Consider the following 14,301-nt stretch of genomic DNA (forward strand, 5'->3'; position numbering starts at 1 on the left):
TTGGATTAACCTGGTACAGAATATTAGAACAAAACTGGTGGAAACACAAAATCAGGCCAATTCTATGCTCTATTATCTTAATTATATGCCCATTTACTGATGTGTTGAAAAGCAGAGATTTATCAGTTAGGATATGATAAGGTCTAAGTAAGAGAAAAATCCAACAAAATGTTACTTAATAAAGACACTATGTTATAAGAAATCCAGGCATAGGGCTACAGGATTGGTGAATTCAGTGGCTCGGCATCATAAAGAATGTTTGTGTGTGTGTTTTTCCATCTTTCCATGTCACAAAACAACTGGAGGAAGTGGATCTGTTTTTCCTCCTTCATGAGGAAAGCAGGGCTCAGAGAAGTTAAGGCATATGCACAAAGCTACTCAGTTAAGTAGCTGAGCCAGGATTTCAGCCCACTCTTGCTAAGTCTAAAGCTTGTTCCTCTAACCACTCTAAAATCATGAAATATTATACATTGTAGATGTTTAGCATTATCTAAGGACAAGAGGTGATGCTTATTATTGAGCATAATAATATACAAGAGCATCCATACAACTAAATCTGCTTATCTTATAACTGTCAACTTCCTGTCTCTGCTATGTTCTTTTGTAAATACTCATTGAGATGTTTACCTTATGCTTGAAATAAGGTTATAAATAGTTGTAATTTCTTAGGTATCGGATGAACTGAAACACAAAGGAACCAAACAAAGAATTCCTAATGTTATTCTGCTAGTCTTGAGTTAAGTGTATTGTGATTATACTAGAATTTCCTGGTTTGTAGCTGGGACTACAGGAATGTGCCACTATGTCTGGCTAATTTAAAAAAAAAAAATTTGTAGAGATCAGTCTCATTCTGTTGCCCAGCCTCTCAAACTCCTGGGCTCACGGGATCCTCCTACCTCGGCCTCCCGAAGTGCTGAAATTATAGGCATGGGCTACCACACCTGTCCTAGAACTTCCAGAGAGCTTTCTCATCACCATGAGAAAGAGCTACAGTGATAAGCAATTATGTTATTTATCATAATTAACTTTAACACATCAGTGATTGTCAGTCTACTCTTTCATTTAATCATCCCCAAAACTTTAAAGGGGGATTAGTTTTATCTCCATTTTATAAATGGGTGACTCTCTTTAATGCATCCATGTATGGTTGTGCAGGTTGAAGACTCTACCACTGATGAGCACAGCCCTATATTTTTGACTTCTCTTCTATGCCTCCCTTGCTCCACCTGAGTGAATCTCCTCTGCATCCACCAGAAAAATGTTCTTCATTTTTCTGTCTTGAAAGTTTCACTGGAACCACCAACTTAGGTCAGAACAAATATCTAGACATTGTCTCACACATTTATCAAACATTTCCTAGGAGCCAGGCTCTGCATGGTGGTTTCAAGTAAGTGATTTGCCATGGTCTGCACAATCACAGTATGAAACAAATATAATTATCTCTCTTTTGCAGATAAAGAAACAGGAATCTGGAGGTTTTAACAGCTCATTCCATGACATGCAGCTATTAACAGAATTAGGGATTATGTTCTCTCAACTCCAATGCAATTTCCATTATGATAAATTAGGGAAGAGATAAGAGTCATTAGGAGAACAAGGTAACCAAGTACTTGGCTGGCCAGAGGCACCAAGGGGATTGAGACGAGGGTGAAGAGTATGAGATGCTCAGGGGAGGTGCAGAGTGAAGAGAAGGAACAATATTGGGAAGGCCAATGACAGACCTTTCCCAGTCATTTGTTTTTCCCAGAATTAGACTCTGCAACTAGGCCACTTTCCTGTCTCTCCCAGGTTCATTTGGTGATACCCACGTTGGGAAATTGCAAAAAAAACAGTCCGTTCAACTGTAGTCACACTTGATGAACATCTATGAGGAACAAAGAATGTCCTGGTCTATCTTGGTTTGAAAAGAAAAATAAAATCTGAGTTTACAGTTGAAGGGTGCATATTTGGCAGAGTCACCATGCAAGTTATGGGCAAGTCACTGAACCATGGGCCATCAGTTTCATCACCGTTAAATGTGGGTAGTAAAATGAAACTATTCATAATGGCTGGGAATTGTTATTCATTCACATATAGGGACAATGTAGAAATGCCCAAGGCAAACAAGTGTTACGTTGTTTTATTAAATTTTTACCCTAAGTTCAAAAGTTATGTATTAATCTTTTAGATGTAGTTTTGCCCCTCAAAGTCTGGAAGGACACAAGTGTTCTGTCCAGTATGATAGAGACTCCGTATTATGTTTTAATGACCAAGTGCACACACATAGTCTAGAAAATGGTGCACAAATGCACCATTACTATTCACATGGGACAGCCTGTCAGTTAATATGGAGTCTACCCTCAATGGCCTCCAGGAGACTATTTGGTGTCTTACCTCCCTCTCTTCATTTCCTGTCACTCATATTTCTCTGCAGGGTTGCAGACCTACGTGCCTGACACCAACGAGACCTAGTCCCCCAATGCTTTCATTCTTTAAAATCAACCACTTACATAATAAAGAAACTCTCTTTTTGTCACTATTGATTGAAGCTCAGAGTATAATTTCCAGCCTTCATTAAGATGAAATAGATGACAGTGAAAAGGAAATTTAAAAAAGAGATAGAGAAAACTACTTATTTAGCACTCATTCAAAAGTCAAAACTTTCTAGCTCTTAGGGAACTTGGTTAAAAAAAAAATAAAGTTAACACATATTTATAATTGACCTGTTATGTGCCAGGTATCATCCTAGAAACTAGGGGTATACGGGAAATCAATCCTCTTCAATCCCTACCCTTGGGGAGCTTATATTCTGATTGGGGAAAAAGAAGATATTAAAGAAATAATTAAAACAACCACATTCAACACGACAGCTGGTAATAATCACTCAGAAGAAAAATTAAGCAGGGCAATAGGATAGAGATGAAGGGGTAGTGATATTTCATGCCAAGGGGTCAGGAAGTGAGGCCATGTATATAAAGATTCCTTCATTCAATATTTATTGACTGTCTTTGAAGAGCTGGGTACTGCGCAAGATGTAAGATGAATAAGACATAGTCCCTGCCCTCCAGGAGCCGACAGCTCAGTGGAGAGTCTCACCACCTGCTCCATTAGGCAGACAGATTAGAAGTCTCAGGGCATATCGCTGCAGTAACACTGTACACAGTGACCAATTTGAACAGATTGTAAGTATTCCAAAACTCACAGTGGTTTCCATAAAATAATTCTCACTTCTAGTAAACATTTTCAGTTGGTGAGTAACTCTATTTTCCACCGACAGCACTCATATTTGAGGGCTTTCTTAATGCAATGATGACTTGTTTTTCTAATTGGTTGCCAGGGATTGTTTGGGTCCTTATTGAAATGTACTTGCTTAACTCCTCCAAAGCAACTTGGCTGGTTTCTTGTTGTACTGGCAAATGCCGCCTCCTGTACTGAAAAATTTGTTCTTTCTGAAAAATTTGGACTGTCCCTAGATGGTTTTTATTATGATTAAAGATAAGAAAGAAAGAATGATAGATTTATTTTTAAAAAGTGATAACAGAACAGACTTTACATCAACCAGATTTACATAAATGTAGGCTACATGCTAGATGATGTGCTATTTTATCCTATTTCTATCACGCTTTGTGCAGATACCTGGCCCAAAATTTTCTTATTCATTGAGAAGACAGAGAAAAATATAATTATGGCCAAAATACTAGCTTGTACAAAGCTGTTTTCTTTATTGTGTTTTTAATACAAGCTCCATATTCCCAGTTTTACACAGGATTGTAATAATACAACATTGTTAACAAAAAATACTCAATCATGTGAGAGAACAACATTGAGCAGAGAAGTCTTTTGTTTTTCTGAAGACAGAGCCTTTTTGATAGGGGATGGGAGATCATATCACACACAGTTGCTCCAGAGTAAAGGAGACAGACTTGCTGATCTCTCTGCTAGCACAAAGATAATCCACTCACTCTACAGGCTCCTTGTTGGCACCTCTTCCTCTTTGCATTCTCACTGTCACATTCCTCACCCTTTGCCATAGGAGACCCAGGAGAGGAAATTATTTTGGCTACGCTGAGACATAAGCACAGGTGGTACCACTTGTTATAAACTTTTCAGTTTTTGTTGGAGCTATAAGCCTACTTTATAGGGGTCTTGAGCTGTTTGTTCTATCAGAGAAAGGGAAGCAATAGCTTTGGCCCTCACTGTTGATTGATTGCATTGCGGCTGGTTTCCACAGGCTGCTGGCTTGCAGAGGACACATTTCTTCTCAGTGGTGCCCCAGTACAATGGTGCCAATCTGAATTACATACTGGCTACAGCCAAATATCTTCATTTCCTTTCTGCTTCAAACAGTGGATTTGGGCAGTTCTTTTTATTCTGTTTTGGAGAAATGTCACACGAAATTTTGAATTAAGTTAAGCTATTATTATTATTATTATTGCTGTACCAAGGTAAAATCAATTTGTCATAAATTTTGTCTTTTGCCTACACGTTGGAGTCTTTCTCATTGGTAAAGTTTTCACTCTTATCATGGCCTTTTACATAGCAGCTCCCACTGCTATGATCATGTCAGCTTTAGGGGTAAATGACAGAGAGGAATTTTGCTATCAAAGTTACTTCCAAAGGTCATGAAAAGTCAATCACTGGATAAGATCAAGAACTTGGTTCTAAATATAAACTCTTCCTCAGCACATGCAAATTATAAAGTCTGCTGAAGTCTAACTCTACCATAAAATTTCCCACAGGAACTCTGTTCCTTCCTAAATATTTCATTTTCTAAAGATGTTACTCAAGGTAAGATTTACTCCATTGAATCTTAAGTAGCTGATTCTAGGGCCTATGTGTATGCCCCACATTTCCTTAGTGATCAGATGCTAACATAAATGCTTCCATTTTTCAGCTCCGTGAACTTTCATTCACAGAATATACTGCAATTAAGTAGCTTTTTAGAGTAGCCTTCCCAAATAGGAAGGATGTTCCAGTTGTTGGTGGGTTTGGCTTAGGTTATGCAGTTTATTTGTTTTGGTTGTATGTTTTGAACATATGCCCAGGGCTTTTAAAAAGAATGATGGGAACATTTGTACAAATGAAATTGAAAGCAAGGGAGCGGGCATTGCCAACGCTTTAATTATGAACCTAGCAACACGTGTACTTATTTGAAGGTTTAAAGAGTATAAGACAGAAAACAGGGAAAGGAGGGGGCACCTGGTGGTCTCAAACAGGATGCCTGCTTTTTCTTCTTAGCAGGCAGGGAATAAAAGGCATAAAGCCTTTCTACCCTTTTGGATGCCCAAGGATATGGCAAACTGCCTGTGTCCTTTTCCCAATATCCTGTTCGCTTTGAAGCGCTATCAGGACAGAGGGTAAAGTTCTGAGAGAGCCAGAGGGGTCATTTAGGTCATGTGATCTGAGGGTTCCACCCTTCCTCCTCCTGCAATGCTTCCTTAAAGCCAAAAGAGCCAGCACATCATGGTGTGCTGAACTCCCGTGTGTGTGTGTGTGTGTGTGTGTGTGTGTGTGTGTGTGTGTTTCATGTCTGTGTCTTATAACCCTGTTTTCTATTGCCTGAGAGGAAAAGTGCCCAACTCTTTGGAACCTCTCGTCTTTTGACAGACAAATTTCCCAGCAACTGTAACCAGAATAGTTGGAGGGTTGTTACACACGAGGGCATTACTAAGGTTGGGGTGGTGAACCAAAAGAATTTGGAAAGTTTGAGAAACAGCAAGATGGGGTGGTTGACACACACACACTTTCCTTTTCCTTTAATTTTGAGGGTTTTTTCCCCCTTGCATCTTCAATTCTAGTCAAGTGTATTTCATTCCAGACATAAAATCAAAATACTCTTCTCTCCAGTCTCTGTGTGGATTAGGAGTAATTACAAGGTTAAAACAACATTGTCTCCTCCCTTAAAATCTGTAGTTTTATTCTACAAAAGGTTATTTTGAGGGGTCTGTTTGACTGTCTTTTTTTTCATGTTATATATGAGATGGCATTTCCAAAGTAGCTATTATGCTGTTCTAATATAATCTAAAGGGCAGGGGATAGCTACCTGAGACTGTGTCTTTTACGTTTAAACCTTTTTTTTCTTTTTAACTGATGGAAAGAGATATATACCAACACAAATAGCTCATGACCAATTCTCTCCCTGAGTATGACAGCTAGAACTAGTGGTTCCCAACTAAATGCTAAAGCCCCTGAAATGTCCCAGCAGGTTGCTGGGTTTGTACTACAATGTCCGGTACAAATTTCATGTAATTACAGCTGACTGCTGAAGGAAGCCTGTGTTCTCTGCAGGCTGTTAGGACCTTAGTTATGGCCAGAAGGGTGGTGGGTAGGATTCAAACCTCCTACCAGTGCCAGCAGCTAGAGGCTTTCTTCAGAGCAGGGACAACTGACTGTAAGAATAAACCAGCTGTGCAGAGCAGAATTACATAGCTTGTAGGTTTAGGTAAAATGGTGCCACCTGTGATTTTTTTTTTTTTTCCTTTTAAGAAGTACAGAAGAAAGAAAAAGGCAAATCCTAGAAAAAGGCCGCTAGCTTCTTAGGAAATGCCAGAATCTGCTCACTGGATCATTTTCCTGGGAGCAATAAAACAAATCAATAAATTTGAATTGAGTTATCATGGTGGTTTTCAGAATTACCTGAGAAGCTTGCCAACAATTCTGACTCCCGGGAGCTGGCCCAGAGTTTCTGATTCAGGGTCTGGATCAATCAATGAGTCTGGGTCAGCCATAAAATCGGTGTTTTGCCACTTACAAAATTATTAGGAGCCTTAAAAGATATCTCTTAAGGTTCTCTGTGACTTATAAAGTACCACACAAATGTTAACATTTAACTAATAGAGTGTGGATACTGTACCTCTTATTTGTTAGGCATTATGTTAACTCTTGGAGAAATCCATGTGTCCTAGTTGTAAATTGATAGTTTTCTATTCTTAGAGTTCACCAAGAATACTTTCTTCTCAAGAAAATGAATTCCTTAAGCCAAAAATTACAAGCAATATCTTTCTCTCTCAGAAGTAGTAGTTTTGTTGTTCCTGATTTAATTCTGAAAATAACACAAAGGCATCAAGAATCAAGACTAGTTTCAATTTGCTTCCAAGGAGGGAGTTTTAATCTTTCCAATTCTTTCTTTTTTTGTTTCTCTTCTTGTTTTAATCACAGATTTATTTGGAGGTAGTGTGGTTGGAATTTAGGCTAGTTTGATGGCATGGCTTCCTCTTTTAATTGGACTGCAAAGAATAAAAATCATTAGAGGATGTTTGTATTGTATTTGGATAAAAAGGGTTTTCCTTAATATGTGTGCCTTGCTCATAGCCCACATTCTTAGAATGACTTGATAGTGCATAGTTCACATACCTCACACACAGTGGAGGTTTGATTGAATGAGCAGCGGGATGAATGGGCATACATGAAAACTAAGCAATAAGATATGCTGAAAACACCACAGGCATATATAAAATTTGGACTGCATCTCATTTGTAGTTACTACTTAAAAATGGAATTCAGCCAAAGGATCATTTCTTTTTCACCTATAAAATAAAAGCACTTTCACAAAGAATCCTAGAGCTGGGAGAAAAAAAAGAAACAACTTTAAAGATAATCTAGTCTAGTGATTTTCAAATTGTGCTCTCTAGAGCTACAAAGCAAAGTTGCTCCAACTTTGGCTAAACATTTGAGTCACTGGGAAGATTTTTAAAATATAGATGCTAGGCTGGGCACAGTGGCTCATGCCTGTAATCCCAGCACTTTGGGAGGCCAAGGCTAGTGGATCACTTGAGGCCAGGATTTCGAGACCAGCCTGGCCAACATAGTGACACCCCCTTCTCTACTAAAAATACAAAAAAAATTAGTTAGGTGTGGTGGTACATGCCCCTAATCCCAGCTACTCGGGAGGCTGAGGCACGAGAATCACTTGAACCTGGGAGGCAGAGGTTGCAGTAGCTGAGATCGTGCCACTGTACTCCAGCCTAGGGTACAGAGGAGACTCTGTCTCAAAATATAAACAAATAAATGAATTAAAATATAGATGCTAGAGCTTCACTCCCAGAGAATCCAGTTCAGCTAGTATGCGTGGGCTGGGCACATATGTTTTAAAAGGTGGTACAGATTCTAATGCACAACCAGGGTGGTGAACCATCATTCTACGGGTTTGCAAATCCAAACATTTGGACTCCTGATCTGATAAATACAAGTATGCTCCCTGTAGACAATATGATAGAATATATTAAACTGGAAAAAATGGGATGTGCTTGTGCCCCATAAAGTTTTCATTAAGTTCAACAACAATGTAATCTAGAAAAATTCAATTATGCAGGGTTCTATTATACACTCTTATGATAGGACATTCTGCAGGTGCACAAGGGATACACAGAAGATTAAGGCCCATTGTTTTCCATAAAGATTTTACAAGGTTGGCCTATGGCAGAAGCATAGAAAGAAAAAGAGAAAAACAAGTATAAATATAACTTTAATAAAAGGCAGGTGTGCTATGAATGGCACAGGTAAGATTGAATCACAGATGAAATATTATTGCTTTCAGCATTTGCTCTAATTTCTCATCACTACCCAGCACATATCTGAAAACTGAGCAGTTTTGATATCCATCGTCTTAGAACACGACCTGTTTTTTAAGAGAACAGTGGGTGCAAGGATTAAAAAGGAAAAGAAAAAATAAAACAGTTGTCCTGTTCCTTCTTACCTCCACTTGATTTAAGGTAGGATACTTCTTAGAGCCTGGGACTCACCTAGCAGGGGGTCTCTCTGAGGGAGGAAAAGTAAAAAGCATGAGTGCCGACTGTTCTTTTCAGAACAGTCTGCTTCTAGACTGCTGGACCCTTGTGTCTTTGCCAAGGGGGAGGGCAGAGCAGAACACCTCACTTGATTTGCTTTTGTGCTTCTCCAGGACAAAGACTTAATAGTCAAGGTCATTTCATCTCCTTGCATGGATAATGAACAAAGCTGAGAGAAGGAAAGAAAGGGAGGAGAACAAAAGGAGAGAAGGAAGAAAGAAGGAAGAAAGAGAAGAAGGGAGGGAGGGAAGGAGAGAGATTAAGAGTGTCTGTCATCTGTTGTTCTTCATATTGGTCTTAACTCAGAATCTTTGGAATTTTTTTGTTCCCTTCCCAAACACAATTATCTGACACAAGAACTTGCAAGATGTGATTAAATAAATAGGCCTTTCAATATGTGATTAAACATAAGTTTGCATAAATTCCAACTAACTCCACCTACTCCCCGCTTATAACATTTTGCCACTCCAATTAATGGATCGAACTGGTCATTAAATATATCTTGGAGGTTAGTGCTTTCTATTATCTTTTATCCAATTTCAGTAGAAGATTCAGTACAAGAGAGATTCAAAGAATCAGATATTCTAATGGAAGTAGTATTCATATGTGGTAGAGGAATCAGGAAAAAAAACTGACTTGATGAGATGATTCTTAAGGGATAGATAAGTATTCAACATGTAGGTGATCATAAGAAAACTTTCTGGCTGAGTAAGAAATATGGATAGTTTTATCCAGACAATGCTGGAATTTAGGCTATCGGTAGAAAAGAGGTAAAGATTAGAATGGAAAAATGGGCCCAGGCAGCATTCCATTTGTGGTAGATGTCGAATGCTGGTAGAACATTTGCACTTAGTTATAAAGTACGTACTTAATCATGAACCACTGAGGGTTTTATTAGCATGGGAGTTACATAATCAACTTGTGTTTTATTAAGGTTAATTGGGCAGCACGTTGGGGCATAGATTGGGGCCAATCAGGAAAACAATGGGAGCAGAAGAGTATGCAAAAGATTATTATTGTATTAGTCCAGAGAACAGTAGAGATACTTGTGTTAGAAAGATGGGCTTTTGGTGGTAAGAAAAGGAAAGAAAACATGATCTTAAAGAACTGAACACAAATAAATAACCAAGCAGGAATGGTGCTTCTACATTTATAAAACAAGCACTAACATGAATAGACTATGTAAAGTAATCACACAGTTGGGAAAGAATAGTTTTGGTTTGCCTTTTAAATCTCTCCAAGACTTGTTCAGTGTTACTAGTAATTTTGGAGATGTGGCCAATGAGTTTTGAAAATCAGGATAACTTCCAGTAATATATGTTCCTATAGGAAATAATGTTTACAGGCAAATGAATGCTCTGTTCATCTAAGAATATACCAAGTTAAAAATGAAAATGTCAACACCAGTTAGAAGTATAAAGGATTTTTTGTCCACTGAACTGATCAAATTCTTTTGACTTCTTGTAGGAAAGCATGAAACTTTATAATCATTCTCATCAAAAGTTCCGTGGAACTACGAATCCATCCACTCCCGTTAGACTCTATTATTATTCTTTGTCTGGGACATTTTGGTGTGTGTTGTGATTAGTGAGGCCTAACTCTGACCAAACTCTAGGTCGTTGTACCTTTCAGCACAGTCTCAATAAGAGGCAATATTAACGTGACATCTAACAAGGCCACAGTGGTATCTAAGCACATGCTATCATATTTTGCAGCAGACATTTTTTGAGATCTGCTTCTAGTGCAGGTTCTGGGCTTGGTGGTGATGAGAAGAGTGTGAAGATGCTCACAATTTAATAGGGTGAAATTATACACAATAAAAATACAGAGGGATAGGAAAAAAGAAGAAAAGGAAAAGAATGAGAGCCCAGGAGCAGGGGAAATTCATTCTATTTAGTGGACTATACAGGAGGCTTTATAAAGACAGTGATGTATCATGTAAGATGTGCACCTGACAACCAGTTCATTTCCTATTTCTATCCTTCCCTTCCTTTACTTTCTGAAATATTTATGAAATGCCTATTGTGCTTAAAGCCCTATGATAGGAGCTCTGGGTTCCAATCAGACATGAATCCTGCTCTCAAACAACTGTGAAAACATTACATTGAGTATGTACACCAAGTAGAAATTAAATGATCCAACAAAGATTCTTGTTTTCTGGTTTCTTGTTGTACTGGCAAATGCTGCCTCCTGTACTGAAAAATTTGTTCTTTCTGAAAAATTTGGACTGTCCCTGGATGGTTTGTATTATGATTAAAGATAAGAAAGAAAGAATGATAGATTTATTTTTAAAAAGTGATAACAGAACAGACTTTACATCAACCAGATTTACATAAATGTAGGCTACATGCTAGATGATGTGCTGTTTTATCCTATTTCTATCACGCTTTGTGCAGATACCTGGCCCAAAATTTTCTTATTCATTGAGAAGACAGAGAAAAGTATAATTATGGCCAAAATACTAGCTTGTACAAAGCTGTTTTCTTTATTGTGTTTTTAATACAAGTGTAAGACAAGAACAGAAGTATAAGACAAAGAGAAAACATTAGAAAAGTGGCAGAAATATAGTAGTCTTGATGCCTTGCTATATTCACTGTTTTGAAAACTGTTACTGAATGCACAAGGAAACACCCCCAGTTACTCATGGGGACTCTGCTGCATATGGAAAACAAAGCGAGATCTGGAGACAGTGAGATCCTGGCCCAGGATACAATGACCAACTTGCCACTGGTCATTTATAATCCCTGAACTGCATAGGAATGCGCTCCCTGCAACATGAAAATCAACGTGTGGTATTTCACTTCTGAGTGAGTTTTTTGGAAACCATCCTCTGAAACCCTGTTAGAAAGAACCTTTAAAAATAATTTCATGGTTCTGTGTTAGTGCTTTCTTTCTAAAAATGTAAGAGCTAAAGTTGGTTGGTGGACGCAGAAGTCTTACTAGCTTTGAAAAACTGCTGTGCTTCATGTTTTACTCTCGTTTATTTCTCTCTTCCTAACCATTGAATCTTAAAGCACATTCTTTCATTAAGGAGATTCAGCACCCTCTAGAGTAGTGGATTGTGAGTCATTAACTGCCTGAAGCATGTCCGAGTCTTGAGAGATAAGAGTGAGGCTTGTGCAAATGAAATTTTAAACAAATGCTGCAGTACTTTTGTATCTTTCTCTTAAACAGTACAAATTTTGGTTGACCATGGAAATAATAATATTGAAGTTCAAAATTTAACTTCCTTTTCAGGTTATGTCCCATGATTTGACATCCTACAGATAGAGACACAGAGTTTTCCTTCCTTCAAAGAATCCTCCTCACAACTATCTGTGATTCATTTCCATTGTGTTTCCCATTCTTGCGCCATTCAGCAAGATGGAGCCTGTTTCATCAGTTTTTGGTCTCTGTAGAGTGTTCCTTTATTCAATGATTAACTACTAGCTTTCTGGTGACTTCTTCATCTTTTTCTGTATTTTAAAATATTCCTTCAATTTCAGAATTTTCTTACCTAAGATACAAATACTAAATGGAACACAAGTAACTGCAGATGCTTTCCTCCCTAATCAGCTCTGCCTTTCCTACTGAAGATATAATTTAAAAAATGTATCAAAACCCATGAAAGTTAAAACTTTAAAATAAACACTAGGCAATTTGTTTCCTCAGTGAAACAAATTTAGAGGTTAAGGTGACAGAAATGTGTTTATACCTCATATAACTAACAATGCACCCATTTATGTTAGCAATAGTTTTATTTTTTAAAAATGCTGCAAAATGTAAAGATAGGTGGCCTCTAAATGTTTATACTAAATAGAATGAAAAAACAAAACCAATACACAATTTTGTTAGGAAACACTGAAATCCACTGCTTAATGTATGCATTAATGGGCCTTCTTGACAAATCACCTTTAAATTTTAGCTGACAGCTTGTCATATATTAATTATAAATAAGTGTAATATACAGTTATAATAATGCATGCAACAAAAAAGAAATAGGAAAGGTAATTAGAGTATATCCTTTGTTTTCTCCCTTCACTTCTTGCTCACAAGAAAAAAATGACCCAGTGTTTCACTTGGGTTGGGATAGTGCCAATGGTTAATGGAATGCCCCAGTCTACTAAAGAATTTAATGGGAATATCCATTTGTCACAGTCGCATGCTGTAATCTCCAGTAGCAGAGCCAATAGAAAATAGCATTGTACCATAACGTCCTCTACACACTGCAGGTGAGGGTGAAATGCAGCAGCTGAACAGAGCAGTCAGTGGAGAAGGTCTGGCTTTTCTAGGCCTTTCTTTATGAAAGATGTGGATTTCTTTTCTTAAAGAGGACAGTGCTGCCTAACAGCAACAAGAGATGCTGCCTTGAAGAAAAGGAAAGTGTATTTTTTTTCACGTGGAAAAAGAAAGCATAAATGATTGCACAACATGTCTCAAAATCTCTAGCTGCCTCCTTTTCTCCTGGAAGCCCACTTGTTTGTAAAGAAGCTTTGGGTAGTGGAATCAGAACAGGTGATTTCAATCATCAGCTAGTTCTGAGTTTGAGCTTTCAAATCTGCAGAATGGGAGTAATGACTGACACCTAAGCATGCAATGTTACTGGTAGAATCCATAGAACTACATGGGTCAAAAAATTTAGCATGGCACCTTAATTAATATCTTCTTTTCTTCTTTACAATTGAATTTTAATGATAGGGTTGTCTGGCTGCTTTTTAATTTATTCTTGAGACAGAGTCTGGCTCTGTTGCCCAGTCTGGAGTGCAATGGCGTGATGTCGGCTCACTTCAACCTCCACCTCCTGGGTTCAAGCAATTCTCCTGCCTCAGCCTCCCAAGTAGCTGGGATTACAGACACGTGCCACCACGCCCAGATAATTTTTGTATTTTTAGTAGAGACGGGTTTCACCATGTTGGCCAGGCTGATTTCAAACTCCTGACCTCAGGTGATCTGCCTGCCTTGGCCTCCAAAAGTGCTGGGATTACAGGTGTGAGCCACAGTGCCTGGCCTTTTAGCTTTCTTATGTGCTAGTTCTGTGTTTGGCCAAAGCAAGCTACTGAGAAATGCTGTATACCTTAAATTTGAAAAATACTCTCTGAAATAAAAATAGAAACACATGTAGAAGTGAATATTTAAGTTATTTGAGGACTGAAACTATTATTGTTTCATTTATGTATTTAGCAGTAAGTTAATAAAGTGTATTAGACATAAGCTAACACCTATAGGAAAAGGTCTTAGATATTAGATTTAGTGTTTTATGAAATTCCTCACTATCTTCCGAACATGCCACTTGAATCTATGCTGTGTTTCTCCATTTAGCTGGATTTAATAAAAACCCCAGTAGTCCTCACAAAGAAAACATGATTAGCAACAATTTATTCCATACCTTGGTCAATAATTTATCATCACTATAGAAGTGAAAATATCGGATTTGAAGTCAAACAGATCTAGGTTCAAAATTCTAGCTTGGCCACTCACTATGTCAGCTTGGCCAAATTACTTATCCTCTCTCGTCCTGTTTCCTCACTTATATAATTGGGCTAATAATACTTAACTA

The 14,301-nt window shown here is 38.0% G+C and overlaps 1 protein-coding gene across 40 annotated transcripts in view; it reads left to right on the plus strand.

Moving 5' to 3' along the window:
* Positions 1-14,301, plus strand: part of PTPRD (protein tyrosine phosphatase receptor type D) — a 2,308,100-nt gene that overhangs the window by 1,743,060 nt on the left and 550,739 nt on the right. The gene's annotated exons all lie outside the window — the stretch shown is intronic.

Source organism: Pan paniscus, chromosome 11 (assembly GCF_029289425.2).
Source record: "Pan paniscus chromosome 11, NHGRI_mPanPan1-v2.0_pri, whole genome shotgun sequence".
Classification (NCBI taxonomy): Eukaryota; Metazoa; Chordata; class Mammalia; order Primates; family Hominidae; genus Pan; species Pan paniscus.